General features: G+C 49.3%; 1 long non-coding RNA gene across 1 annotated transcript in view; it reads left to right on the forward strand.

Moving 5' to 3' along the window:
* Nucleotides 1–9,266: 9,266 nt before the first annotated feature.
* Nucleotides 9,267–27,011, forward strand: part of LOC147122705 (uncharacterized) — a 79,081-nt gene continuing 61,336 nt past the window's right edge. The window contains exon 1 of the long non-coding RNA XR_015081453.1: nt 9,267–9,500. This is a non-coding gene — a long non-coding RNA (uncharacterized LOC147122705). The remainder of the gene's footprint in view (nt 9,501–27,011) is intronic.

Here is a 27,011-nt window from a genome sequence, read left to right on the forward strand (position 1 = left end):
GGTGGTTCGAAGAAGAAGAAGACGAGACCCGGGGTAGTCATCGGGACATCATCGACAAAAGCTCCGGGCTGTTGACGAGAAGAAGACAAAACGCCCTACAGCTGCGTGTATAGGAGGACGGAGAAAAACGAGTTACGGGCGAAATGATGGTCAGCACGTCTTGCTGAAGAGAGAGACGCCATCAGCCTGGATAGCCCGCTGCGCCTACAGCCCACTGACCACGTGGAGACAGGACGCCTGAGAGGACCAAAACGCAGACTTCAAAACCTCTATGTTTCTAACTGGGATTGGTGAGCATGTTTCTGGCCCCTCATAATCTAATCTAGCTGGGCTTAGGGGGGTGGGCATTTTGGGTATAATTTAACAATGCGTTGTTGTCCCTCGATGTTCCGTGTGTTTCCCTATTTCAGGATGAACCTTGTAAAACATAATATGCCTGTAGATATGTTGGTTAGTACTGTATTATGATTTGTTTTTCCCTCCCATATACCTTATTGGCTGATATTCAATTTTTCCTTTGTGCAATAAAATTTCATTTTCGTCTCATTAAACTTGGTCTATAGAGTATTCTCTGCATTGCAGTTCCTGCCTCAAAGTCCAGTGTATAGAACCTAAGGGGTGAGTGGGTCGAACCACTCGGTGTATTACTGTGCAAGAGAGCGAGGCCTCTAGAGAGAGAGAGAGACCTCAGCGATCGAAAACCCCTTACAGCTTCTCCCAGAATGTATATTTCCTTTATGTCTCCCGCCTCGGGAAACTGATTTAGGAACATAGGAACTGCTACCTTCCATTATCCTGGTAGTCGCGTGATCCAACTCTAATGGAGTTGTTGACTAATCATAGCAATCAATCTCTATCAGTTAGTCTACAACAGACCCAGATATGACACAAGGAGAACCCCAGTGGTGGAGAGCTTTGGGAACCATAGGTCAAAAGTCATCCTCTTCCTCCCAAGCATGCCACGTATCATGTCTCAAATTACTCATATACTTTATCCCAAAATATTTTTTTCTGAAAGAAATCCATCTAATTTGCATTTTAAAAAATCAATACTAACTGCTCCCACTGTCTCCCTCGGGAGTCTGTTCCATAGATTGACCACTCGCTCACTGTTTCTGTAGATTAGTTTTGAATTTACCCCCTTGAAGCGCAGGCTTTGTCCTCTGGTTCTGCTGTTTTGGATAAGGTGAAATAGCTTGTCATGGTCGACATTATAAGGTCCTTTAGAATCCTAAACATGGCAATCCTCTCACCTCCCAACCATCCCTTTTTCAGTGAGAACATGCCCAATTTACATAATTGCTCCTCATAATCCAGTCCCTCCATCTCCTGAATCATTCTGGTTGCTCTCTTCCGTATCCTTTCAACAGCTGCAATATTATTTTAGTATTGTGGCAACCAGAACTGTACATAGTATTCTAAGTGCAGTTGCACCAATCATTTATAAAGTGGCAGGGTTACCTCAATATTTCGGCTTAATATTGACCTTTTAATACATTCCAACATCTGATTTGCTTTACTCACTGCTTGAGTTACCCCTGAAGCAATACATCTGTGTGTCTTTTGGGTTGTGTTTTGCATTATGTTTTCGTTGTTTGTTGTTTTGTTATTTTAGGTCCTGTTGTTTAAGTCTTACCGCTTGAAGTGGGGCGCCTGAACTTACTTGCACTGACTGAACGGTAGCAGCTCTTGTGCTGTGGGTAAAGGTTCATGTGCGAGATTGAATGACAAGGGGGAAAAGTAGAACTGGGGGAAATCTGTATGGAGCAGAAAATGGGATAAAAACAATGGAGAAAAGTGGGAAGAAAATGGCGGGGCAGAGATTGATGATCTACGAGGTAGGACCGGTGAATGCGTAATATAGAGGACTAGAACGCAAATTGAAACAGCTTGTGATTGACAAATAAACAGGAGGAAGGTCTAATTGAGTAATAGGAAGTGTGGGTATCTACTGGAACCTGCTGCTGAATCAAGAATATGTTTCTGAGCAAAAATGTTTCCTAGAGATATATGAGATAGTTGCATGGGCAAAATAAGGATTTGATTAGAAATTATTGTTATCAGTTTGTAAACTGAAATCTGTCGGTTAAAAGCTGTAAATAGTTAGGTTTGAGAGAAGTTAAGATGGCGGATTAAAGCTAGTTTTAATACTTTTGAGTGATTTGATTGGTTTAGTTTCTGTTTTATTTATTAGAGGATTTACATCATTTCTCATCAAGAGTTTGATTTATTTTTGTTGGAACCAACCGAAAGGAGGAGAACCCAAGTGTGGTGTTGACAAACTGGAAATATGTGCAGTCACAGTTTTTATAAGACAGTTTTGAATGAATAAAATGTTAGTAGTTTCTGAGAAGATGGGAGAATAATAATTTGGAGGTAGTGTAGGATAAACATGATAAAGCGGGAGTGAGAGGGAGGAAGAAAAAGCAGCCTTGAAGGCAGAGATTAAGCTGGAAGAATGAACAAGCAGAAGTGACAGACAGTACTTTTGTAGTTTGTATTTTCATTTCCCGTGCGTTTGCTGCTGTTTATTTTGTAGCAGGAGTTTATTTTTCTTGCTTTCTTCTGTTATGGTCTATGAAGCAATGCGGTGTGTGGGAACTTACTGCTAATCTCTTGCCGCCCACTAGAACTTGGGTCATTCCATGAAAAGTAGAATCAGCATTGCCTCGAAAGACCACAATCATTGTATCCAGAGAGAAGTTTTGTTCTTAAGTGAGATTTATTTTCATCACGATGATTTTCAGTGAGTTCCATTGCTATATTTAAACTCTGGTAATACAGATTTCCAACGGAGATTGTCATGTAAAAATGGGTAACCCAAGGAACCGAGTTTCCACAGTAACTAGAAGGTGTGACTGATAAGTAACCAACATGTCACCTTGACTTTTTTGTACAACAGCCTGCATTTATCTAGCACCTTTAACGTATTAAAATGCCCAAAGGCACTTCACAGGAGCATAATCAGACAAAAGTTGACAAAAAAACCCCATTACTTTTTATGTGAGAATTCAGATTTTTGTGGAGTTAAATTACGTCCTGATCCTATTGCATAGAAACAGGAGTATGCCATTCAGCCCCTCGAGCATGGTTAGATCATGGTTGATCTGCACCTCAACTTCATTTACCCGCCTTTGCTCCATATCTCTTAATACCCTTACCTAACAAAAATCTATCTACCTTAGTCTTGAAAGCTCCAATTATCCCAGCACCGACAGTATATTGCAGGAGAGAGTTCCAGATTTCCACCACCCTTTGTGTGAATGTGATTCCTGATTTTGCTCCTGAATGATCTAGCTCTAATCTTAAGATTATGTCCCCTTGTGCTTGATACCCCCACCAAAGGAAATAGTTTCTCCATATCTATCCAACCAATCATTTTAACATTTTAAACACCTCAATCTCTTGGAGCTTTCAAGACTAAGGCAGATCGATCTTTACAAAAGCAAAATACTGCAGATGCTGGAAATCTGAAATAAAAACAGAAAATGCTGGAAATACTCAGCAGGACAGACAGCATCTGTAGAGAGAGAAACAGAGTTAATATTTCAGGTCGATGACCCTTCCTCAGAACCGGAAACATTTGGAGATGTAACAGGTTTTTAAGCAAGTGCAGCGGCAGGGAGAGGGGAGGGAAGAACAAAAGGGAAGGTCTGTGATAGGATGGAAGGCAGGAGAGATTAAGAGACAACAGGGATGATGGTGCAAGGCAAAAGGGGATGGTAATGGGTCAAGTTAAGAAACAAAAGATGACTCGAGATGAAGTGTAAATGTAAATGGCGATAGATTTTTGTTAGGTAAGGGTATCAAGAGACATGGAGCAAAGGTGAGTAAATGGAGTTGAGGTGCAGATCAACCATGATCTAACCATGCTCAAGGGGCTAAATGGCATACTCCTGTTTCTATGCAATAGGATCAGGATGTAATTTAACTCCAGTCAGTTCACCCCTCAATCTTCTATACTCAAGGGAATACAAGCCAGGATTATGCAACCTGGCCTTTTAATTTAACCCCCTGAGCTCCAGTATCATTCTGGTGAATCTGCGCTGCACCCCCTCCAAGGCCAATATATCCTTCCTGAGGTGTGGTGCCCAGAACTGAACACAGTGCTCCAGATGGGGTTCTGACCAAAGCTCTCTACAACTGAAGCATCACTTCCACCTCTTTGTATTCCAGCTCCCTTGAGATAAACGGCAACATTCCATCAGCATTCTTGATTGCTTTTTGCACCTGTCTACTAACTTTTAATAATTTGTGAACTTGGACCCCCAAACCTCTTTGCTCCTCCACCACGCCTAGTTTCTCATCATTTATAAAATAGCCTGATTTATCTTTCTTGGGTCCTGTGGTAAACCACTTTTATCGTTACACTATAGTTATCACTGTTGTATTGTTATCACCGTTATCACTGTTGTATCACGATACGAGGTCGCCTCTTGTCGCGCTGTTATACCTGGGCTGACCACCTCCGACTCCGCCCATGGCTCCACCTACCTGCCCAGGTATAAAGGTAGTCGACTGGCTGGTATTCCTCCTTGTTGGACCCGATCACCCACGAGGGTGGGCTCTGTTATTTAGTCAATAAAAACCTTTAGTTACGTTCCTAACTCGTCGCTTTTTATTGGACGAATTGATAGGTATATCAATTTTATTGACTAAATTTTAAAGATGTCTACTACTGGCCAGCCAGAAGCCCTCCCAGAAGCACAGCCACACCAGCCGGCTTGGCTGCAAGCCCTCAAACCACCGTACCTGGATCTAAACCCACAGGCAGCAAACGCAGCCCTCAACTTCAAACACTGGCTGGACTGCTTCGAATCCTACCTGGAAGAATCCGGCGCCCCGCAGAGATCCAAACTAAGACTTCTGAACGCCCAAGCGAGCCCGAGAGTATACGCACTCATACAGGACACGACTACATACGAGGCCGCTATCAACCTACTGAAACAGCAGTACCGCAGCCCGGTAAATTACATGTACACCAGGCACCTCCTAAGATCCCGCCCGCAACAGCCAGGAGAGTCTGCAGCTGAATTTTTACGGGCGCTAAGAGCACTCGGCAGGAACTGTGACTTTAAAGCGGTGACGGCTGTTGAAAATACGGAAGATAATATCCGCGATGCCTTTGTGAAAGGCCTACGGTCCGACTACTCACGGCAAAGACTGCTTGAAGCTAAAGACCTCGACCTGGACAAAGCTGAAGCCCTCGCTCTCTCCCTGGAGGTGGCCCATCAGGACCAGGAGGCGTTTTCCAGGTACTGCTCGCGACCCTGGGACTCGGGCCCGACCCCTACCGCAATACCCTTCGCAGCGCCGCCCCCGGGACCTACCTCAGCGTCGGCGTCCCGGACCCGACCGGGCCCGCCACCCCCGGTACCGGCTCCGACATCGGGCACCCGCGATCGGGCCGCCGGCTGCTTCTTTTGCGGCCAGGAGAAGCACCCGAGGTCGCGCTGCCCAGCCAGGAACTCTACCTGCACAACCTGCAGGAAGAAAGGCCATTTCTCTAAGGCCTGCAGGAGCGGATCTTCAGAGGCCAGCAGTGCCTCATGCGAACTGTGGGGGCGGCCATCTTCTTTCACGGCAACTGAGGCCAGTATCCCCACACGTGAGTCATGGGGGCGGCCATCTTTGATCAAGGCAACCAACCCCAATAGTGCCTCATGTGAGTTATGGGGGCAGCCATCTTCTCCGCCATTTTGTCCTACCTCGTGGGAGACGCCATTTTACACACCACGCCCGACTGCCACCGGGCCCCCGGACCCGACGACCGCAGACGACAACGACTCGCTTACCTACACGCTAGCCTCCGTCACTCTGGATCAAGCCCGCCCACACCACCTGTCCAAGTCGATGATGGACATCAAAGTAAACGGCCACGCCACGACCTGCCTGTTCGACAGCGGAAGCACGGAGAGCTTCATCCACCCAGACACGGTGAGCCACTACTCCCTCCCTGTCCTGCCAACGCGCAACCGAATCTCGATGGCATCGAGGTCCCACGCCACGGACATTAGCGGCTACTGTGCTGTGACCTTGTCGGTTAAGGGTACAGAGTATAAAAACTTTAAACTCCTCGTCCTCCCCCAGCTCTGCGCTGCCGTCCTACTAGGGCTGGACTTCCAATCCCACCTCCAAAGTGTAACCCTAGCATACGGTGGACCCCTCCCCCCACTCACAGTCGACAACCAGCGAAGGTTAAACCGCCCACCGCGTAACACCTGCAGCCTATCCACCCTCAAGGTGCCGCCACCTTCCCTGTTCGCTAACCTCACCCCCGACTGCAAACCCGTCGCTACCAAGAGCAGGCGGTACAGCGCTGGGGACAGAGCTTTCATTAGCTCTGAGGTGCAGCGTCTCCTGAAGGAGGGCATCATCGAGGGGAGCAACAGCCCCTGGCGTGCCCAGGTCGTGGTCGTTAAGACCGGCGATAAAAATCGCCTGGTCATCGACTACAGCCAGACCATAAACAGATACACCCAGCTGGACGCATACCCCCTTCCCCGCATATCTGACATGGTCAATCAGATTGCACAATACCGCGTATTCTCGACCATCGACCTTAAGTCGGCCTACCACCAACTCCCTATCCACCCCGAGGACCGCCAGTACACCGCCTTCGAGGCGAATGGGCGCCTATACCACTTCCTTAGGGTTCCCTTCGGTGTCACCAACAGGGTCTCGGTCTTCCAAAGGGAGATGGACCGGATGGTTGACCAGAACGGACTGCAGGCCACATTCCCCTACCTAGATAACGTCACCATCTGCGGCCGCGACCGGCAGGACCACGACGTGAATCTGGAGAAATTCCTCCGTACAGCCCAACGGCTGAACCTCACCTACAATAAGGAGAAATGTGTGTTTAACACCTCGCGCCTTGCCATCCTTGGCTGTGTAGTAGAGAACGGACTCATCGGCCCCGACCCCGAAAGAATGCGCCCCCTCATGGAGCTACCCCTCCCCCACTGCCCTAAGGCACTTAAGAGAACCCTGGGGCTCTTCGCCTACTATGCCCAATGGGTGCCCAATTATGCGGACAAAGCCAGACCCCTCATGAAGTCCACATCCTTCCCCCTTACGGAGGAAGCGTGCGCAGCCTTCTCCCTCATTAAGGGAGACATTGCCAAGGCCACTATGCACGCAGTGGATGAGTCCATCCCCTTCCAAGTCGAGAGCGATGCATCCGACTTCGCCCTAGCCGCCACCCTTAACCAGGAGGGGAGACCGGTGGCCTTCTTCTCAAGGACCCTACAGGGCCCTGAGATCCGACACTCGTCGGTTGAGAAGGAGGCCCAGGCGATTGTGGAGGCGGTACGACGCTGGAGGCACTACCTGGCAGGCAAACGATTTACCCTCCTTACCGACCAACGTTCGGTCGCTTTTATGTTTAATAACAAGCTGAGGGGCAAAATCAAGAATGACAAGATCTTGAGGTGGAGAATCGAGCTCTCCACCTACGATTATGATATCTTGTACCGGCCAGGTAAGCTGAACGAACCCCCCGATGCTCTGTCACGAATTACATGCGCCAGCGCGCAAAGTGATAGACTTCAGACCCTCCACAACGACCTCTGCCACCCCGGGGTCACCAGACTTTACCACTTCATTAAGGCCCGCAACCTGCCCTACTCCATCGAGGAGGTCAGGACCATAACCAGGAACTGCCAGACCTGCGCTGAGTGCAAACCGCACTTCTTTAGGCCGGACAGAGCAAGCCTGATCAAGGCCACCCGCCCCTTCGAGCGCCTGAGCATCGACTTTAAGGGGCCCCTCCCGTCCTCTGACCGTAATGTGTACTTCCTCAACATTGTTGATGAGTACTCCCGTTTCCCCTTTGCCTTCCCCTGCCCAGACATGACCAGTACCACGGTCATTAAATGCCTGAACGACCTCTTCGCCTTGTTCGGGTTCCCAAACTATATACATAGTGACCGGGGCTCCTCTTTCATGAGCGAGGAACTCCGTCAGTTCCTACTAGCGAGAGGTATTGCAGCAAGTAGGACCACCAGCTACAACCCCCAAGGGAACGGCCAGGTGGAAAGAGAGAACGCGACGGTATGGAAGGCCGTCCTCTTAGCCTTAAAGTCTAAGGGCCTCCCAACCTCCCGCTGGCAGGAAGTCCTCCCGACAGCGCTGCACTCCATCCGGTCACTACTTTGCACTGCCGTTAACGCGACCCCCCATGAACGAATGTTTGTTTTCCCCAGGAAGTCGACTACGGGAACCACTCTACCAACCTGGCTGACCTCTCCGGGGCCCGTCTTGCTGCGAAAGCACGTGAGGGCCCATAAAACAGACCCCCTGGTCGAAAGGGTGAACCTCCTGCACGCCAACCCCCAGTACGCCTACGTGGCTTACCCAGACGGGCGGGAGGACACTGTCTCCTTACGAGACCTCGCACCCTCGGGCACTCCGGAGACACCACCTTTACCCCCCCCCACCACCCCCCCAATTCCAGCCCAGGTAGACGGCATGCCGGAACCCCACGAGCCTTCGCCGACCACGCAGACACCAGCACTAACACCGGATAATGCAGCACCGCCGCTGCGACGATCGGAGAGGCTTACGAGGCCTCCGGACAGACTGACATACCAGAACTGGTAGTACACTTCACCCCGCCGGACTCAAATCTAAACAAGGGGTGAATGTGGTAAACCACTTTTATCATTACACTATAGTTATCACTGTTGTATTGTTATCACCGTTATCACTGTTGTATCACGATACGAGGTCGCCTCTTGTCGCGCTGTTATACCTGGGCTGACCACCTCCGACTCCGCCCATGGCTCCACCTACCTGCCCAGGTATAAAGGTAGTCGACTGGCTGGTATTCCTCCTTGTTGGACCCGATCACCCACGAGGGTGGGCTCTGTTATTTAGTCAATAAAAACCTTTAGTTACGTTCCTAACTCGTCGCTTTTTATTGGACGAATTGATAGGTATATCAGGTCCGAAGTGGATGATCTCACACTTGCCTACATTGAACTACATTTGCCATAGATTTACCCACTCACTTCATCCATCTACGTCCCTTTGTAACTTCCTGCTCTCAAGTACACAATTTATTGTGCCCCTAATTCAGATGGCCTAAATACAAGATCCAGTACCTGATTGGATTGATAAAGAATGTTGATATCACAGACAGAGAGCCATCAGATTACTTGGGGGGAATTTTAACAACCCCCTTCCCCCCCCCACGCCTCGTGATTGGCAGGAGAGGGTCGGGGGGGGGGGGGGGGCGGTGGTGTTGTTAAATCTATGAAATATGCAAAACCTGACCCCAGCCCGCTGCGAACGCACTTCTTTCCGTTTTAACGCAGCGGGTTTGGGGGCATCTGAGTAATTGACTCTGGACAGGCTGGTCTGTAATTATTTTATGTTAATGAGGCTCCGCGCCTCAGATTTTGGCAGCCATTTGAATTTAACACTGGTCGGCCGGGATTCCTAAGATTCGGGAAACCGGGCTGCTAAAGTGAAGTGGGAGCTGTCGGATCCAGCAGGTAAGTGCTTTTTACAACACTGCTTGTGGGCCAGGAGGAGCAGGAGAGCTTCCCCCCTGACCCCCCAAGCAAATCTTCTGCCATGATGGACCGACCCCCACCTCAAAACTAGCGATGTTTCCCGGTCCCCCCTCCCTGCCGATTGCCACTCCGACCCACCCACCCCACCAGCCTGCGATGTTTCCTAGTCCCTCCCGATTGCCAGTCCGACCCACCCACCCCACCAGCCTGTGATGTTTCCTAGTCCCTCCGGATTGCCAGTCCGACCCACCCCACCCACCAGCCTGTGATGTTTCCTAGTCCCTCTCGATTGTCAGTCCGACCCACTCACCCCACCAGCCTGCGATGTTTCCTAGTCCCTCCCGATTGCCAGTCCGACCCACCCACCCCACCAGCCTGTGATGTTTCCTAGTCCCTCCTGATTGCCAGTCCGACCCACCCACCCCACCAGCCTGTGATGTTTCCTAGTCCCTCCTGATTGTCAGTCCGACCCACCCACCCCACCAGCCTGCGATGTTTCCTAGTCCCTCCCGATTGCCAGTCCGACCCACTCACCCCACCAGCCTGCGATGTTTCCTAGTCCCTCCTGATTGCCAGTCCGATCCACCCACTCCAGCAGCCTGCGATGTTTCCTAGTCCCTCCCGATTGCCAGTCCGATCCACCCACTCCAGCAGCCTGTGATGTTTCCTAGTCCCTCTCGATTACCAGTCCGATCCACCCACCCCAGCAGCCTGTGATGTTTCCTAGTCCATCTCGATTACCAGTCCGACCCACCCACCCCACCAGCCTGTGATGTTTCCTAGTCCCTCCCAATTGCCAGTCCGATCCACCCACCCCAGCAGCCTGTGATGTTTCCTAGTCCCTCCCAATTGCCAGTCCGATCCACCCACCCCAGCAGCCTGCGATGTTTCCTAGTCCCTCCCAATTGCCAGTCCGATCCACCCACCCCAGCAGCCTGCGATGTTTCCTAGTCCCTCTCGATTGTCAGTCCGACCTCCCCCGCCCCCCACCCACCAACCCAAGATGTTTCTTAATCCCTCCTCCCTCCCGATTGCAGGTCTGACCTCCCCCGCCCCCCCCCCCTCCACCAACCCGCGATGTTTCCCGAATGCCGGGGGCTGACCCCATCGATTCCCGGTGTGAAGGAATAAACCATGTGACCTATTCAGAAAAAGACACCATCTTATGAAAGAATTCTGGCCTCATTAAAACATGACAAACTGGGTTTGGAAATTTCGAAACCGAACTCTGAAACAGCTGTGAAAGAATTCTGGCTATTGAGATAAGACAGTTGTTGACCCTGAATAAATAACCTTATTGAAACAGAAGGTAAAGGGCACCAACAGGCTGACCTTTGGGAACAAAAACAATGGTTCACCATGGATAAGGTGTTCTAATTTACACTTCGTAAAGGTGACATAAAGTAAGGAACACCCGCCGTCACGCCGTTTTTTATATGGTAAATTTAGAACACCTAGAGATGAGACACGAGTCTGGCTGAGGTGGCAGTAAGAGTTAAAGAACATAAGCAGTAGGAGCAGGAGTAGGCCATACAGCCCCTTGGGCCTGCTCCGCCATTCAATAGGATCATGGCTGATCCGAACCTAGACTCCCGTCCACTTCCCTGCCCGTTCTCCGTAACCCCTAATTCCCTTATCAGCTAGAAAACAGTCTATCTCTGTTTTAAATTTATTTAATGTCGCAGCTTCCACAGCTCTCTGAGGTAGCAAATTCCATAGATATACTACCCTCTGAGTGAAGAAGTTTCTCCTCATCTCAGTTTTGAAATGGCAGCCCCTTATTCTAAGATTATGCCCCCTAGTTCAAGTCTCACCCATCAGTGGAAACATCCTCCCCGCATCCACCTGATAAAGCCCCCTCACAATCTTGTATGTTTCGATAAGATCGCCTCTCATTCTTCTGAACTCCAATGAGTAGAGGCCCAACCTACTCAACCTTTCCTCATAAGTCAACCCCCTCATCTCCGGAATCAACCGAGTGAACCTTCTCTGAACTGTCTCGAGAGCAAGTATATCTTTTCTTAAATATGAAGAAATAGACATGAAAAATGACTAGAGAAATTAGCTTGCATCAGCAGAAAACCCTAAAGGAAATACCACTGGAAAAGGGTATAAATATTGAACTCTCAAATGGGATAACAGACTCGCTTTAATCGGGCAAAGTGATTCTCGGCTTCAGAGGCGGCTCTGTAAGTCTCCAACTCTTTATACCTCGGGGATCAAAGGTATTTGATTTTGGTGGATATCCTGTAGAACACTAAGAACTGTAATACTGTAGTGAAATTAAGACACAAATAAACTCCCAGAGATGTCGGGGAACATAGGATCTAATGAGAGGGAGGAACTGAATGAAATCAGTATTGGTAGGGAAATGGTGTTAGGGAAATTGACGGGATTGAAGGCCGATAAATCCCAAGAGCCTGATAATCTACATCCTAGGGTATTTAAGGAAGTGGTCCTAGAAATAGTAGATGCATTGCTGGTCATCTTCCAAAATTCTATAGACTCTGAAACAGTTTCCATGGATTGGAGGGTAGCAAATATAACCCCACTATTTAAAAAAGGTGGGAGAGAAAAAACGGGGAACTATAGACCGGTAAGCCTGACCGGTAGTGGGGAAAATGCTAGAGTCCATTATAAAAGATGTAATAGCAGAGCACTTGGAAAACAGTGACAGGATCGGACAAAGTCAACATGGATTTACAAAAGGTAAATCATGCTTGACTAATCTACTGGAATTTTTTGAGGATGTAACTGGTAGAATAGATAAAGCCTATGGCCTAGAAATTGGGTTTTGGCTTAGCCAGGGCTTTAGCGCCGGAAGTTAGTGCCGGCGCTAAGTCCCCCTGCGCGCGCCAAAAATTCAGCAGGGCCGCGCCCAAACGGCTGCCGGCGCTACTGAAGGGTCTTTGCGCTGGTAAATCGGCGCTAACTGCCGTTTCGCGCCGCAATTCCGGCGCTGCGGCACCCGATGCGGTGCGGCAGGCTCGGGAAGTGCAGGCCTCCTCCTTCCGTTAAGGAGGAGCTGCCTGCACCCGGCCGCGGCCCGCGCAAATCTGTCTAAAAATGAGCCCGGCACCTCGGACAAGTGCCGGGCTTGCATCTGTTCCGGGGGGTGGGGGGGAGAAGTCCGGGGAGGGAGCTGCGGGCAGGCGGCCGGCGGGAAAGCGGCCGGCCGCCGCGGGGCCTTTAATGCGCCGGCGCAAACTCATGCAAGACTCTGTTGCCAGAGTCTTAGTTGCGGCTGCCACGGGCGAGGCGGCCGCAACTGAATTTCGGCGCTAGGGCCCGTCGGCATGGCAACCGGGACGCTGCGCACAGCGATGACGTCATCGGTGCCGGCGCAGCGCTACCGGTGCAACGCCGATTTAGGGCCCCAGGGAATTTTTAAACTGGCCATAACTCTGGCGCTAGTCCCTCTAGCGCCTCAAAAGCGGCGCTAAGGCAACTGAATTTCTAGGCCTATATTTCCTAAGTAGGCTGAAGGGATGTAATCTGTCACCCCTGATCCTCTCTAACTTTTACCGCTGCACTATAGAGAGCATCCTGACAAACTGTATCACAGTATGGTATGGCAGCTGTAACTACTATGACCGGAAAGCCCTGCTGCGGGTAGTCAAAACTGCCCAACGCATTACCGGCACCCGGCTACCGACCGTAGAGCACATATACCAGAAATGCTGTCTACGGAGGTCACGGTCCATCATCAAAGACCCTACCCACCCCAGCCACAGTCTGTTCGCCCTCCTGCCATCTGGGAGACGCTACAGATGCATTCGCACCCGTACGACCAGATTTAGGAACAGCTTCTTTCCCAGGGCTGTCATCCTACTGAACTCCATAAATAAACTCTAAAGCCTGCACATCTGCCAATGCACTTTATTATGGTTATATTTATGTTAATATACTACAAGCCAAATGTATGTTGAATGTTTAAATGTCTTAATCCAAATGTACACTCTCGGGAGCCGCAAGCCTACATTTCGTTGTACTGCACTTGTGCACTAACAATGACAATAAAAGTTGATTTGATTTTTGATTTGATAAAGGAGAACCAGTGGAAGTGTTGTATTTGGACTTTCAGAAGGCTTTCGATAAGGTCCTGCATAAGAGGCTAGCGTGCAAAGTTAAAGCACATAGGATTGGGGGTAAGATACTGACTTGGATAGAAAACTGGTTGGCAGACAGGAAGCAAAGAGTTGGAATAAATGGGTCTTTTTCCGAGTGGAAGGCAGTGACTAGTGGGGTACCACAGGGATCGGTGCTAGGACCCCAGTTATTCTCAATATATATTAATGATCTAGACGAGGGAACTGGATGTAATATCTCCAAGTTTGCAGGCGACACAAAGCTGGGTGGGCGTGTGTGCTGTGAGGAGGATGCGGAGAAACTCCAGTACGATTTGGACAGGTTGGACAATTGGGCAGATGCATGGCAGATGCAGTATAATGTGGATAAATGCGAGGTTATCCACTTTGGTGGCAAAAACAGGAAGGCAGATTATTATCTGAACGGCAATAGATTGGGAAAAGGGGAAGTGCAATGAGACCTGGATGCCCTTGTGCACCAGTCGCTGAAGGTAAGCATGCAGGTGCAGCAGGCGGTTAAGAAGGCAAATGGTATGCTGGCATTCATAGTGAGAGGATTTGAATACAGGAGCAAGGATGTCTTGCTGCAGTTGTACAGGGCCTTGGTGAGACCACACCTTGAGTATTGTGTGCAGTTTTGGTCACCTTATCTGAGGAAGGATGTTCTTGCCATGGAGGGAGTGCAGCGAAGATTCACCAGACTGATACCTGGGATGGCAGGAATGATGTATGAAGAGAGATTGGGTTGATTAGGCTTATATTCGCTAGAGTTTAGAAGAATGAGAGGGGATCTCATTGAAACTTATAAAATTCTAACAGGACTAGACAGACTAGATGCAGGAAGACTGTTCCCGATAGCGGGGGAGTCCAGAACCAGGGGTCACAGTCTAAGGATAAGGGGTAAGCCATTTAGGACTGAGATGAGGAGGAATTTCTTCACCCAGAGAGTGGTGAACCTGTGGAATTCTCTACCACAGAAGACAGTTGAGGCCAATTCATTAAATATATTCAAAAAGGAGTTAGATATATTTCTTAAGGCTAAGGGAATCAAGAGAAATGGGGAGAAAGCAGGGACAGGGTACTGAATTTGGATGATCAGCCATGATCGCATTGAATGGTGGAGCAGGCTCGAGGGGCCGAATGGTCTACTCTTGCTCCTATCTTCTATGTTTCTATGTAAGACTTAAAAATAAGATTCTCTGTTAATAAGATTGTAAGTTTTCTCTTTTTGGAACTGTTAATGTTGCGATTGACTCACTAACTGTAAATTACATGTCAGTTCTTTAATAAATCTATATTGGCCCAGTAATTCCGGGCCCAACGCGTGAGTAAGGACGGGGTACTCGCGTGTGCCTGGAGGAATTGCCGGTTTTCAGCATGCACAGCGCATGCGCTGAAAACCGGCATTTCCTGTCCTCTGACCCAAGGGGTTAAGAGGCTGAATGCGTGCGTGGTATCGGGCAGCGCGTGCGACTTAGATTTCCTCTTTTTAGAGAGTTACATAGAAGATAGGAGCAGGAGTAGGCCATTCGGCCCCTCGAGCCTGCTCCGCCATTCAATGAGATCATGGCTGATCATCCAAATTCAGTACCCTGTCCCTGCCTTCTCCCCATATCCCTTGATCCCTTTAGCCTTAAGAAAAGTTGCGCGTGTGTAAAGGCCTCCGGTATTTACGCATTGAAAAACCACACGTAAGTACTTAGTTTTACAGGTAAGTGGTCTTTTAATACAATTGAGAGATTTTTTTTCCACAGGTTTGTTATTTTTAAAGAATTTACAGTAAGGTAAGTTTAGTTTTAGCCCTGATTTTTTTTATATAATTTTTTTTTTCAAATTTTAAAATTATTGTTTAAAATAGTTTTTCAGAGTTCTTTATGGTTCATTTAAGTAGTGCAATGTTTTTAAAAATTTTCTTTCAGGTTTAAGTAGTGTTTTGGGGCCAGGAGTTTTCATGAGTTTGACAGCTCTTACTGTCAAACTCATGAATGAACTTTTGCAACCTCCCATTGGTTGCCCTGTGCTCACGTGATCCCAGCCGGCTCATCGCACTAAGTACGCCGCTGGGTCACGCCTGCACAGCGCGGCAGGACCTCAAGCGGGCCAGTGAGAGGAAATGCAATGCGGGCCAGGATTAAAATGTCAGCGCGCCGGGTAAGTGCACATCGGGGGCTTGCACGCGTGGCAAGCTCCCGATCCTAATTTCAGGGCCATTGGGGCGGAGACCACATAGGGACAATAACACAATGTATAGCCAATGCTGTTATATGTACCTAAAAACATAATTCACCTTGTATAGCAATGTTGTGATATGTACATGCTGGGCTGGGTTATTGGTGCAGGGTCCCTTTAAGAGCGTCGGGAACGTGATGGCGTCGGTTGCCTGATGACGTCATAGCCCCTGCACGGGGCTGAGCCTTCAGACCTCGTGGAGATTGATTAAAGTAAGACACGTTTTGCTTTTGCTTAAAGAAAAGTCTCAGCCTGTTGATTCTGTCGACTCCAACAATATATTTTTAAAGTTGTCTCACATAAGACTTCTGTATCAAAAACTCGCAAACTCAATCTCTGTACACTCTTTGGTGAGGAGTTGCAGCATTCTGGGGGAGTTTTCCGGACCCTCATAATATCCAGAGCGTTGCAGTCTAGCTAAACTTATTAAAAGTGCTATCTGGAGGACGGTAACATTCTCGTGTTGTTCCTGTCCTTTAGGGAGAGATAGTCCGGACCTTTAGACCCAATTAAGCGGCTTTAGGACTCGGCTACCTCAAACTTTAATTGAAAGTGAACGTCTGAGAAATACGCCTGATCCGGGGTAAGCCCTAAAGGGGCTAGGACCAGTAATAATCCCTTCACCGGCTGCGGCCTTCTACCGCTGGCTTTCCTGCCCGCCAGCCGGTCAGCCTCTCAACCTGGCCGGCCGCCGAGCAGGAAACTGAGTAAAATATGCTAATCAGGTCCTGCCGTTAAATTCAGCAGGATCTCCGCATTCCCAGCATTCCTGGCAGCTTGGGCTGCACCCTCACAACTGTATCTACAGCAGAGGTGCACGTATCTCACTTTGGCAGAGGATACTGCATGTGGAGATTCTTATTCCCAAAAGAAGATGGGTCAGCAGAATGACGGCACCACTAAGTTATGTGAATACCTGATTAACTGTAATGTTAGATACTGCCTTGGAAACACCACAGTAATAGTATGTAATACCTTGAATGGCATTGCTTGAAAGAATGTATTTCAGGGTAATCAGCATAGCTTGATTGGCCAGTCCAGCTGAGATATTAACGATCACGTGTGCAGGCATTGCCACACCTACTGATGGTAAGAAATTGTCTTCATCACAGAATGAGCTGTACTATCTGCTGCTAGGATACCTGCAGCTACCATCCGGTGTAGGACTGGCCCATCCAGTGACAGTAACGATCAGCTGTAGCCTCAAGCCTGTTGCCAACTTCCAGGTATATTACAAAGCTGGCCTGTGGAATGGCGGCATGGAGTGGAAAGGATGGCAAACCTTCAAACACCTCATGCAGCACCACCTCCACTTCAGTAGTCATCAAACATACAATCGGATGCTGAGCTGCAAGCGTTCCCGTTAATTGCCTTCATCCCCCTAAATTCCACCTACACGCAACATTCCATCCCAACGTTAGGCTACCTCCTTGTACCTGTCCAAATCTGCACTTGGAGCTGTGAATAATTACACAAATGAGCTGACCCAGGTAAGTTGAGTGCTTGTAGTACATTACCATTCTGGCAAAATTTGCTCCAGTTCTTAACCTTTTAGAATTGATTTACAGCAGCACATGAAAACCAGCTTCATCCATTTCCAATGTATTCATTACATTTTTAATATTTATTTCTTTTCACCCTTTCTAGTTTTTGGTCTCCCTCTGCCTTACACTGTCCCTGGGAGTAAATCAAACAGGTAATTTATTCCCAAGCTTCTGCTGCTTTCCAGGGTTGAGAAATGCAAAAGTTCTTTGGGCGATTCATCCCCCTTTTCTGCAGAGATTTGTTTGGGGTTGAGAATCCATTGGGGCTGATTCTCGCCCCAGCATAATATGAGCAGGTAGAATTACACCTGTCTAAACCCAGATGTGTTTTTAGGTTCAGCTAATTTGCATGCTGTGGAAGTGCACCATATGCGATATACATCTCTTATTCAGCACTCGCCCCTGAGCAGACGTTTGCCATAGATGTTAAAGGCCTGCAACAGCTTAAAGCAATAATGTTCTTTTGGGAATTTGGCTGCTTCTGTGAATTTGGAAGGCGAGACCAGTTCTGGGCACCGAATGTGCGACTGCGCGTTAAAATGGTGTTGGGGTCTGAATTATATCATTAGACCCTAACTTTTGAATTTCAATAAGACCATTGCCTGCCTTCAACCAGGGCCTGCAATGCTGCCCGAAATGTGTCTGTTAAAATGGCATGGGGTGCAAGTTTGCCATGAAGACGGTAAGTACCACACTGCCTCTACTTAAACATCCCCGCCCGCCACCCCCCCCCCCCCCCCCCGCCCACCGCCTCATTCCCATCAGGTACGGGGTGGGGGTTAAAATTGACCCTTATTGGAGGGTGGAAGGACTGGGAGCGATGTTGGGCATGACTGTTTATGCAGGGGAGCAGTGATTCTTCAGCTGAAATGCTCTTTGGTGAGCTGCTGCTGAAGATCAATGGTTGTAAGCAGCTATTGGACCCCTCGTGCTTCCTCACCATCCTCTCTGTCATCAGTGTCCTCTCATCATGATGAAGTTCCTCGTCCAGTGGTGGCTCCATGTGTTGTCACTGTTGCAGGGCAAAGCCATGCAGCAGACAGAAAACCACTATTATATGGGAAATTGATTGTGGACCATGTAGCAGGAAGCTTGAGGACTTAAATGGTCTACTTGTTGAGCCATGGATCTGGTTGTAGTGCAGTTCAGCTACTGAGCATGGGTTCCTGAGAGGCCAAATTACACTAATATTCCAACTAACTATGCAAAGATCCCAGATAGTGTACACCTAAAATGTAACCCTCAAAGGGAATTATCATAAGATGCTGTAACCATGTGGAGTTCCTGTTTATTCAAAGTTTAATGAGGTATTTTTTCTCCCCCATTATCTGGAAATTGATCCTTTACACTGGAATCCAGGATGCTAATTCCTATAAAAATCTGGGCAATTAAATTTCTATTGTTTCCTGAGAAATCAAAGGAATTCCTTTGTCGGGTCACCACATTTAATCTGTGGCAGCTTTTTATATGGAATTATTTTCGACTTGACCTGAAAGATTTTACGGAGAAGTAAAATATGGAAGGTAATTTAATACCTTTTAAAATTTAATTGTGAAAGAGATATTCACTTGAGAAAAATATGAATTTTTACTGGTTTACTCTCTGCCAAGTTCTGGTGTGCGGTGGAGATGTAAAGTTCATATCAATGGCCATATTAACAGACTGGTTCAGCTCAGATTATTTAGTCATAACACTCTCATTTTTCAGTGTTCTGCAAATACTAACAAAATACCTTCTTAAAGATTTGTTAACTTTTTAGATTTACTGATTTAATCATTTTTTAAGTATTTCATCCTCCTATCACATATATGCAGAAAGTGTTGGTAAAATTATGCTTTAATATGTCTCCAGTGCATGCCATTGGTTTATGGATCAATTCACTCAAAAATGTGACACATTTGACTTGAACATCTATCTAAAGATTTTGATAGCGTCCATTGCACTCCAGCTGTCTCACTGTAGGGCCTAGAAATTCAGTATCGCCACGTTTGGGGCGCTACAGTCGAGCGTGCACTAAATTTAGCACCCGGCGCAACTTAGCGCCACCTTCACCAAAATTGAGTTGCATCGCCCCAAGAGGTTGCTGCTGCGCTAAAGCAGGCGGTGCACAACTATCCTAAGGCGCTAAGCCGGCGAGCCGAGGTGCTACCACCGAGGGCGGGCACAGCGCAGGTGCGGCGTGTTAACGATTGCAGGCAGACACGCTGGCGCCGATCAGCTCTTAAAGGGGGAGGTTCGATTTGGCTTGCAGACATGCCCTGCAGATTGGAGCCCTGTTTCTAGGCCTGGACAGACCTGATGCGACATCGTTACGCCCACGACCATGGAGAAGGCCAGGGAGCGAGCGCAGCGCTTCAGTGAGGGGGCCCTGAAGGTTCTGGTTGGCGCAGTGGAGCGCCGGCAACCTATCCTCTTTCCTGACAGTGGCAGGAGGCCGCTGCCCAGCGAATATAGAAAAGCTTGGAGGGAGGTGGCACACAGAGTGACCTCCAGCAGCATGGCCCCTAGGACACCAACGCGATGCAGGAAGAAGTTCAACGACCTCACTCGGGTTGTCAGGTGTTTTGATTTCTTTTTGGGTTCAATAAAGACTCATTTCTGAAAGAGAATGTTGTTTAATCTAAAGTCTTGTTCAAGACTTTCTACAGCTTTTTACAGAACACACTATGCTGTGATGCATCTAGAATGAAACTGAAAGTAAAACTCCTCTGGACTGCTTGTCTCTCACATGACCTCTGCTGGTCAGGCACAAGTAATCAAAAACACAGACAAATATGCTGTAAGGCATAAGTAATCAAACACAGACAAATATCATCACTATTTGCTGATATCATTACATCAGGGTGAGTACCCTTTCCAGTATCCTCTTCATCCCTGCATGTGCACCTCAGTTTATGGCCAAAGGGTCCTGAAAGCACCAATGCCCAGCCCTCATCCAACACCTATGGGACTCTCATGAAAATCACATGCACATTCACCACTTTACACACTGTCAGGGCTATTCCACCATGGGAGGCAGTGCAGCCAAGATCAGGGCTTGACACTGTCAGGGCTATTCCACCATTGGAGGCAGTGCAGGCAAGATCAGGGCTTCACACTGTACTCAGAGCCCGCCCTTTCTCTTGCAAGGCAAGCTGGCCCACAATAGGAGGCAGCAGCAACGGACCGGGGGAGGCCGTCCTGAACTTAAAGACCTCAGCGACCTGGAGCAGTGAGTGGAGTGGATTATGGCAGGCCGGCTGATTGGCCCCGTTGCCACTGGAGATGCCGACCCCATTCTGGACAGCAATGGTAAGGTCATCACCTTTTTGACCTCTCTCTTTCCACTTGTGCCTCACACCAGCATCCTTTGCCACTATCGAACCAATGCAGTGCATTGCAGCACTCATGCCTTCCTCACTGCCGCCCTGTCCTCACACTAAAGCAACTCTTGTACCTGCCTGCTTTCAGATGCTGATTCGCCAGGTGAGGAGATGGGCCCTCAAACTGGCACTGTGAGTGAAGCAGAGTTGGAGCAGTCAGCAGCCGGGCCCTCCAGGCCCAGAGCTGGTCCAGGCCGTCCCCCAAGGGCATCTGCCGACTCATTATCTGACCCTCAGCAGCCTTCCCCCAGCCTTGCTGCAGCCACTGGGGTCCCATTGCGGAGGAGCTGCAAGGCGGGAAGGGGCCAATTTCGCAAGCGAGGCAGATCACCCTCGCAGGCCAAAAAGTAGGAGGTGTGGCAAAATGTTGTGGTTTTTTTTTGTGAAGGCCGAGGATCATGGTCATTTTTGTTTAACTCTTTTGTTCATTGTCTCCAGGTTGTGAGAGCCAGTTATGTGTCTGACTTTTTTCGGGGGTTTCTCTGTATTTGTTTGTCATGCGGGAAGGGCACAGAGTTTGTTAAATAAATAATTCTCTTTATTCAGATTGTGCATGTTTGCACTTTGAACTATTTTTGTTGCCTTGACCGGCTCAGGGTTTGCGGAGCGGCTCCATTCATGTTCTTTCAATGGCACAAGCCATTCCCTGAGAGGGGGCCTAGAACCGACTTGCAATAAGCCGCTGACGGACGGCCCTTGCACTTTGTGCCTCCCTCCCATCTTGGTGCTCCTCCTCCTCCTCCTCCTCTGGTGGTCCTCCAATGTCTGCTGGCAGTGGCTGAGTCCTGAGGATAGCCAGGTTGTGCAGCATGCAGCACACTACAACGAAATGGGAGACTCGCTCAGGCGAGTGCTGTAGGGCTCCCCCGGAATGGTCCAGACAGCGGAACCGTTGCTTTAGCATGCCGATCGTGTGCTCAATGATGTTCCTGGTCGCTTGATGTCTGTCATTGTATCGCTCTTCAGCAGGGGTGGTGGGCGCACGGAGCGGGGTCATCAGCCAGGTGCACAAAGGATAGCCCTTTTCCCCGAGAAGCCAGCCTCCTGGGTGAGCTGGGGCTTCGAAAATGTCTGCCACAGAAGTCTGGCGCAGGATGAAGGCGTCATGGCTGCTGCCTGGAAAGCTAGTATGAGCTGCCTGTGGTCACACACCAACTGCACGTTCAACGAATGGTACCCCTTCCGGTTGTGGTAATCCTCGGCATTCTCTAGAGGCGCCCGCAAAGCCACATGCGTGCAGTCAATGGCGCCCTGGACCATGGGGAAGCCCGCTATTCTTGCAAATCCCATTGCACGCTCTAGCTGCTTGTCCAGGGTCATGGGGAAGGAAATGTACTGATGTCTCCTTTTGAAGAGGACATTCGTGACCTGGCGGATGGAGCAATGCACCGCGAACTGGGAGACATTGGCAATATCCCCAGTAGCGGATTGGAAGGAGCCGGTGGCATAGAAGTTCAGAGCCACTGTCCCCTTCACTGCCACCGACAGAGACGTCCTGCTCCTCAGCTGAGGCTGCCGATCTCTCTGAGCAGGTGGCAGATCTCAGTGACCAACTCCCTTCTGAATCGAAGCCTCCGAATGCACTGCTCTTCAGACATGTTGAGGTAGGAGAAGTGCTGGCGGTATACCCTGGGAGGGTAAGGCCTCCTGGGCCGACGCCTATTGGCCCTCCTCCGTCTGGCCATGATTGGCACTCTCTCTTGGCGTCTCTGAGCCCTTTCAATGCAATGGAGAAACCCAACGTTTCCACCCATTGCAGCCCCCATTATATGTGGCCACTCAAGGCCATGGCACTGAAAAATCAATCCAACTGCAAAGCTCTGGGCTGAAGCCAGAAGTACCTGTGCGAGCGCTGAGTCAAAGTAGAAAGCTCTCTCCCTTTGTCTCTCTGCAAATCTCTCTCTCTCTCTCACACAGGAATGGTCCAAAATGGCTACCACAAAGCATGCAGGAAGAGTCCCCTTTAAATAGCACCCCCCCAGCCCCACAGCGACTGGGAACCGTTGCACTCAACCAGTTGCTGCGAGCACCAGGCGGAAAGAAGGGGGGCGCCAAGGGCGTTGCACCATGAAATGACGTCAGGATCTGCGCACGCAGCTGAGAGGGCGTTGAGGTTTTGCACCGCCGCTAATTCTTCACTCAAGTTCCCGAGAGGCGCAGATCACGCCGCGCCCGGGCGCTAGCCGCTTTGCGCCCCACTTATCGCCCTCTTAAGGCGCTAGCGGCTGGCGCTACCAACTGAATTTCTAGGCCGAGATGTTCATAAGTCATTTCTTCGAAAGAAAGGTCTCCTCAGGGCGAGAACTGAGGGAAGGTGAATGGGAGGGATCCAGTGACAGATAAATTGGAGCTGTGAATTTATTGTGCACTGTTAAACCCCATAGAGTAACAACTGAACACTTAAGCAAAGAGTGGGCATTCGTATCTGAGTTTTTTATTCAGCCACATAACTTTCCTGCAAAGTTTGCTTGTAAGAAGTCACTCACCAAAACAAATGTCATCCCTCATCTACCTTATTGCAGTTAATAGATTCTCCAACTCACTTCTGTGAAATTTTCTGCCACTTTTCTTCCCTTGGCTGGTGCCATCTCTACTTCTGTTAAATGAGGGTGCACCTTTAAGTGCATTCTGCCTTTAAATGTTGCAGTTGTGCCCAAACTCCACCTTCTCTGCTGGTATTGCCACATCCATTTTCCAAGCCTCCACAGACATTTCTATCCTATTGCTGGTGGGACATGTATCCTTATCCTGTCCAGCATTTTGCTAAACAGCTCACCCTGCGAAGACAGATGGAATCAGCGTCTGCATAGATTAGTGCTCAGAGGTCCTGCCATGCTACATTTCCAGCAGTCAAGCAAGGATATTGGAAGTTTGGGCTCGGTGAGTCAAGACCAAGTGTAGTATTTAGGTGACATCACAGTTAGAGGGTTGGGTATAATTGGGACAGGGCATGCAGGTGCAATTCATTATTTTAAAGTCATAAATTCTGTTCCTATGTCTAGATTTAGAATGAAAATTACCTATGTAAACTTCTCATGCTGTAATTATACTATCTCGCCAGTGGTGACACTATAACGCGTCAATTTCGTGTCACCTGCTCCTCAGCCTATGCTGCAGCAAAACCTTTTATGTGGCAATGAACTCTATGGCCGAAATTTTCTGGGATCCATGTAGGCATGATTGGAGGTGGGTCGGGTGGGAAATTTGAAATAAGTTTCAGCACGTCAGGAACCCGCCATCATCCCGTCCCCCACGCGCCTTTCCCTCGGGCGCATTTGCCGGTGCGGCAGTGACCCGACCGACCGAGGCAGGCAACCTAATTCAAATCATTAACAGGTAGTTGTCAGACCCTTAAGCTCCTTTTTCGGCCTACCTTTCAAAATTCCCTGGCTGCCCACGGGATTCACGCAGCTTGGGAGCCACATCTGTCAGCCTGAGGCAGGAGTTGAGTGGCCATTGCTCCAGCTGATTAGTTGACAGCATGAAATGCACTATAAAAGCTCCAACCTCGCAGCTGATCACTTTCCTCAGGAAGAAGCTGTTGCTGACTGCATTCCCAGCACAGATTTAACTTTCTACAGGCTGCAAGTGTTACCAGCAAAATTGCCAAACAGTCTCACCTCATTGTTACAACCTATCACACCATTGACAGCTTGCTCCTCTGATCTCTACTTGACCTACCATCTATTCCATCGGCATAGGTGCCATTTATACCGTGTCACCTTGGTCCTCAGACTCGGACCACGATGTGCCCCAACACCAGCAGCACCAGGCACACCAACACCACCAACCTTTTCCTCAACCACCTGATGCTCCACAGGACAGAGGGCATCAGCACAGGCCTGCACCACGCAGGAGGGTATACAGGCAGAGGATGAGTTTCCTCAACATGACTGAGCAGCAGCACCAAAGGAGGCTCAGGCTATCGCGCCAGGTCGTCGCTGACATTTGTACATTTCTTGAGCAAGACCTGCAGGCCAGAGGAGCGGGTGGATACGCCTTACCAGTGGCTGTTAAAGTCACCAGATCCCTCAAATTCTTCAACTCAGGCTCCTTCCAGGGATCTGCAGCAGACATTTGTGGCGTCTCGCAGTCGGCCGCCCACAGATGCATCACACAGGTCACTGATGCCCTCTTTGACAAATCAGCCAATTATATCAACTTTGCCACTGATGAAGCCAGTGTTACTGAGTGGGCGCTCGGCTTTGCCACTCTGGCTGCGATCCCATAGGTGCAGGGCATCATCGACTGCACACCTGTGGCCATCAGGGCACCCCATCATAACCCCATTGTCAACCACAAGGGCTTCCACTCCCTCAATGTGCAGCTGGTCTGCAACCATAGGAAGATCATCATGCATGTGTGTGCCAAATTCCCTGGTAGCTCCTCCAAACAGACTTTCCGACTGGCTGCTTGGAGACAAGGGCTATCCACTGAAGACGTGGCTCATGACACCCTTGAGGAGGCCAAGTACTGAGGCTGAGGAGAGATATAATGAAAGCCACATTTCCACCAGATGTGTCATAGAGCAGACAATAGGCATGCTGAAAATGCGCTTCAGATGCCTTGACAGATCTGGAGGGGCCCTTCAGTACTTACCAGCCAGTAAATCCAGAATCATCGTGGTCTGCTGCGCCCTGCACAACATAGCGCAGCAGTGAGGATTAACGCTGCATGAGGAGCAAGGCACTGAGTGCACAGCCTCCAGAGGAGGAGGAGAGGGAGCATCAGCTGGAAGACAAGGAGGAGGAGGAGGAGGAGGAACCTGTGGGCAGATCCAACCAGCACCTGAGTACATTGCTGACCGGTAGACCAGGGAAGGCCTCATCATGGCCAGATATACTTAACTTTACGCAGTACACCCATATGGCTGCCACATGCTGCGCCAGGTTGGCACCACCCCACGGCAACGCCATAAAGCATCCCTACAGTGACCAAGCCATTCCTTTCACATTAACCACCATTGCTGGAGGTACCGTTATGTCTCACCATTCACTCCAACTCACTAAGCCACTTCCAAAGGTGCACACAAACTTATCAGACTGGAAAGTGGTAAAAATGAAGATTTTTATGGTTGACATTACATTAACGGAAATTTGACATTATCATTGAATAAAACACCCAAGTAGCTACCCTTGGAAATCTACTTGCATGTCATCTTTCTGTTACGCGTGCTTCTATGAGGTGCTACCCCTATGGCGTCAGCAGAGGTCGAGACAGCCTGCTTACTTCCCTGCTGCGACTCATCAGACACTTTTGGCGGACGTCCTCTGGGTTTTGGAGTCTGTGATGACCCCACCAAAGTCTGCTCCTCTTGCGACTGTGCAGGGGCAAACTCAGCCATCGCGATCTGAGGAGCCATCTGGGGCTCTGACTGAGGGGGTGGCAATGGGGGAGAAATGTGGGCACTTTTAGAGGAGCCCACACTTCCCTCTCCCCTCTCACCATCATCCCTCTCATAGGCCACCTGCACTTCCCTGCTAACAAGGAGCTGGAGAGCACCTTGCTGCACATCAGTGGGGTCATAAGGACCCACATCTACGTTGACATCCCTCCTAGACAGGAGGTCTATGAGCCTCTGCCATCTATTCTCCATAGATAGCCATCTATTCTCCATAGATAGCCATCTATTCTCCATAGAGACCATGTGCTCCTGTGAGTGGCTCATTAGCTGCTCCATGCAGGTGGCCATCCTTTCCATGGAAGAGCCTACAGTTGCCATTGCCGGCGACACAGTGGTGCTCATGTTGTAGATGTTCTCCTCCATTCTCTGAACATTTGCAGACATCGCACTCGCAAAACCTGTCAGAGTCTCCTGCACTTCTTCCTGCACCTTCAGGATCGCCCTCTTTCTGGATGGCCCCCGAGGCTCAGCGTCTGCATGCAGCTGAGCAGAGCTAGGAGTGTCCTGAGCCCTCCGGCGATGAGTCTTCACTGCTGTCCCTGTCCCCACCATCTGCTCTTGCTCACTTGTGACTTGTGAGACACCATGTGACAACACTACTCTATCTCGCGAGGGACCCACCAAGGTGTGCGTCTCTGCACTGGTGCTGAGTGTGCTCATGTCTGGTGATGCTGTGCCCTCAAAAGCTGGAGGCACCTCTGAGGAGTCGTCTTCCTCCTGGACAGTGTGAGGTGGGGGGGTGCTCTTGATGGACCTGTAGGAGATTAAAGAGATGAGTTAAATATGCCATATGAAGAATGGATGCACATACCATTATGGACATGATGACCATTCAGTGGCTGATGACATCAGTCCCCATATGA

Source organism: Somniosus microcephalus, chromosome 2 (genome assembly GCF_052327205.1).
Source record: "Somniosus microcephalus isolate GS21.2 chromosome 2, FLI_Smic_1.0, whole genome shotgun sequence".
Lineage (NCBI taxonomy): Eukaryota > Metazoa > Chordata > Chondrichthyes > Squaliformes > Somniosidae > Somniosus > Somniosus microcephalus.